Source organism: Etheostoma spectabile, chromosome 16, assembly GCF_008692095.1.
Source record: "Etheostoma spectabile isolate EspeVRDwgs_2016 chromosome 16, UIUC_Espe_1.0, whole genome shotgun sequence".
Classification (NCBI taxonomy): domain Eukaryota; kingdom Metazoa; phylum Chordata; class Actinopteri; order Perciformes; family Percidae; genus Etheostoma; species Etheostoma spectabile.
Genome location: NC_045748.1, coordinates 18,920,374 through 18,924,303, shown reverse-complemented (window position 1 = coordinate 18,924,303; position 3,930 = coordinate 18,920,374). Strand labels below are relative to the sequence as shown.

General features: G+C 40.9%; 1 protein-coding gene across 4 annotated transcripts in view; it reads right to left on the bottom strand.

Moving 5' to 3' along the window:
* Window positions 1-3,930, bottom strand: part of ric1 (RIC1 homolog, RAB6A GEF complex partner 1) — a 49,069-nt gene that overhangs the window by 13,085 nt on the left and 32,054 nt on the right. For 3 of the 4 annotated variants that reach the window (XM_032540102.1, XM_032540105.1, XM_032540106.1), the window contains one exon: window positions 1,407-3,930. This exon is cut by the window's right edge and continues 361 nt beyond it. The exons of the other annotated variant lie outside the window; for it this stretch is intronic. The gene's annotated coding sequence lies outside the window, so the exon portion shown is untranslated. Of the gene's footprint in view, window positions 1-1,406 lie in introns of those variants that run through there. 4 annotated transcript variants of the gene reach the window in all.

The following is a 3,930-nucleotide window of genomic DNA, read 5'->3' as shown; positions in this document are numbered from 1 at the left end:
TTTAAATACTGATCATTATGTTCATTTTTTGTGATTGATTTGACATTTTAAAGGCCCTGAACACCCGCACACGTGTTTTCAGTTAATCTGGCTGATCAGAGCTCTTCCCAGAACTGTGGGACGTGTGTATAGGCTGATTGATTGATTGACCTCTTCCTGATCATCTTGTTTCTTTGCTTTGTTGCACCGGTTAGGGCAAGACTAGTCTATAGGTGTCCTTCATGTCGCTTAAATTGCCTCCTTGACTCGCCTCCCTTCCTCGCGTCTTAGTCCCTCCAAACATGAGGCATGGGAGAGGTGCAAGGAAATAATCGGAGGAGAGAGGCAATGTGTTTTTAGAGGGATGAGACGTCCTTTCTCCTGAAGCTTGACATGAACTGGTCAGCTGTATGGGCAGAGTTAGCAACTGCTTCAGCTTCTGGAGAGGCTGCTGTCGCGTATCCTCGCCTGTAGCTCCTCGATGATCCCTCCTCGGGGCAGAAATAAGAGCTTCGAGACGTTCTTTCCTTCACTTAGGAGGTATAGAAAAACTCCCGGATTAGCCGAGGACCAAGGATTTGAGTCAGGAGATCCATTTTATATCCACAATGTTTTACTCCCGGGATTGCTCCGGTGCTGCTGGACATTCTGGTGGATGTCTTTCATTTCGCTCAGATGTCCGTTACCTTCAGCTTTCTCTGTGTGGAAATTATAAACTCCGGTGACTTTATGAGTACTATGGTTTTCTGCTCCTCAGATCTCTGCAGGGTAAATCCAGACAGCTAGCTGGAGTATCTGGCCAATCTGAGTTTTCGGTTGCCGGATCAATATACGTTCCACCAAAACAAGTTCCTTCCTGAGGCCGTTTTGCAGAGGCGCCGTTGCTCCATCCGGCGTTTAGCGCTGTCCAAAATGATTGTGATTGGTTTAAAGAACTGCCAATAAACCAGAGCACATTTTTCTCCCATCCAGGAATGCTGTGTGGACTAGAGACTAGGGACTTCTTATTGGAAGAAAAGATTTGTGACGTAATAACTTCCCATCAAAGCTACCACCCACCTTCCACCTGAGCAGAGGTCTAATCAGCAACAATAAGTGAAATCACTTGTGTGGGTGTTCAGAGACTTTAAATAACTCCTTGAACTGCTGTTTTTTTTTGTTTTTGAAATTGCATATTTGTCTGTCAATTAAAATTTAATGATTTATATGGTTGTTGCCATTGGAAATATTGGGATTGATCTTGTTACAGGGTATTCATCTATTGAATGAATGGTGGGATTTTACATTATGCAAAAATCTTAAATTAGCACTTTTACAGCAATTAAAATGCTTATCACATTGGTTGTGTTGTCCTATTTACAACATGTCATTTACATGCACATAAAAACCGCAGATCAGACTATAATTAGAAATACAAGAAAACTAACCATTTTTAAAAATAATTTATTGGTCTCTATGTACAAGGGAAAAAAAAAAATGAAGTAGAAAACCAAACATGAGTAGAAAAGCCAAATGTACAAGAGAGTATCTTTACACTGCATTGAGGTTTGCTGCTGCCGCCCCAGAAATTAAACTTAACTCTGAGTCAGGAAACAGGCAAAACTTTGAAACTGTACACAGGAGGAAGGGAGCGCCGAGTACCACGAGACAAAACTGACCTACCTACCGCTCCTTGCCCGCAAAGAAGGCCACCAGAAAACCTCTGCAATATTCATTTCCGTAGGAAATTGTCTCATATGCCGTCAGCATTAGTTTTGAGCATCAATGATTATGTTTCTGATGAGAGGGATGGGGTAAGGGTTTGTGCGTGACGTCATAATGAGTCAAGCGTTCAATCAAAGCAACCGGTTAAAACAGAAGGCCTCTGGACATGAAGTCTTTGGTTCGTCATGTTACTGCCTCAAGTCAAGTAGAGCTTACAGCGGAGCAGCGTAGTGTTGCTGTAAGCTTGTTCAGAGTGGAGGCGAGTCCACTGGAACAAGGGTGCAACAGAATTTATGTTGAGTGGCGACAGTACATCATTTTGCCCTTTCGTGAATAGTGAGTGTTCTAACAATGCAGGCCATTCACACACACACAAAAAAAAAAAATCAAAATTTCAACAGTTAGCACACTCGGCTCATCTTGTACACACCATCAAGAGAGCAAAATTGTATCTTTAAAATATGATTTGGTCTATCATGAAAAGTAAAAGCAAACAGCTGGGGAAAAGAAGTAGTGGACATAAAAAAAAAATAAAGCTGAGTAACATTTCAATACATTGCACAATATAATACTGACATATCTGTGTTGAACCTTTTAGTGCCTGCGGTAGAAAGCCAATAAATGACTTTGATGAACTAAAAGGGGGGAGAAGTTTGTTAGCAGTCATAAAAGCCAACCAAGCATCAATCCAGGAATTACCACTCAGCTATAATGCCAATAAATATTAGTAATAATGAGGACTAAAACGATAAAATCAATTAGCATGTGATGAAAGTCACCAAACATGTCAACACGTTCTCAATACGATGTGAACACGCATTCAGAAATCCACGCAGGAGCACACAAACCAGCAACCATTATCTGGGATGTGATATATATATATGTTGGACTGGATGAAATTTACGGCCTTATGATGATGAGGGGCAAATTACACAACAACTCATTCATTACACAATGACAAAATCAATCTTATCCTCACTCTTTAAAAATTATACTGACGTGTCACTGTTACACTAATGATGCTCTTTCAACAAGGGATAAGTACAGAATCTACAGAGTAGGATGGCTTTAATAACACAATATTAACAGTCTGTCTTGCTGAGGATAGGAAACACATTTTTGAATCTTCCAGACGAAGACTAAAACCCAAAAGTGGGTTTAAAAGCTGGATAAAGCATCATATGATTTGGTTTTTAATAGCGCCTTTACTGCACTGCAGCCTTAAATCTGCTCACCTCAGGAAGGCTCAACACTGATCTGCTTGTTATCTAAAATCTGGACCACATGAAGAGGATCAGACAGCTGACTCTGGCTCAAACACTACACAGGCTGGACTTCAGCAAATTCATGGTGCATGAAGAAAAAAAAAACGTGAACGGAAGTACTGATCAGTGGTAAGAAACTAGTCTGCACTCACAACAGTGGATTCTTCTCGGGGATCATTTTCTTAGAAACCTTAAGGTCGTCACTTCTCAAGAATTACATAGAATTCATACCAAAGAGTCAGGGAGACTCACGAGGGACAAGGTGTAATTGATAGAAAAATAATGCTATCTTGTACACTTACATTATTGAAAAAGGTATCACAAAATATTTGTAAATCATGAGGTATGAAAGTATGAAACACCTCTTGTGCACACTGTACTGTAGGCTCAGACACACCTCAGTGCATCGTGTAAATGGTTCATGACTAGAACTTTGTTCTACATTTTGCTTAGCAATGTAGCATGATGCTGATGCAAATACCCTCAGGGTTTTTTTTGCCTTTGAACTGATTCTTGCACTGTTTGCATTCATCCAAAGGAAAACAATGAAGCTTTCTGTCTGGACAGTGAACAAAAACAAAAAAAACATTTCAAAGTCTCCAGTTGCACTTGAATGAGTGCCAAACAAAAGTTAAGCACACAAAACAATCTGTCTTGGAATAATATTTAAAAAAAAAGCTTTCCTGTGCTGGTCTACAGCTTCCAAACACCACAACCTGATGTATAAACACACAAACGGACAGAGGTGATCTTTTGTCTAACCGCACATTTTGGTACAATGAGGCCTTTTAGGAAGGAGCCATCCGACTTAACCCCGTCTCCGGTTGTGTGTGTCTTTGTGCCAGGCTGTCTGTTGCTCCGTATCCACAGGGGTCCTCGTCGACACAGAGGGCAAATCTGAAGAGTGGATAATACTGACGGAAGTCAAGAACCTGCAGGAGAGGTACTCTCCGCGTCACTCACACTCACACTCACACTCACA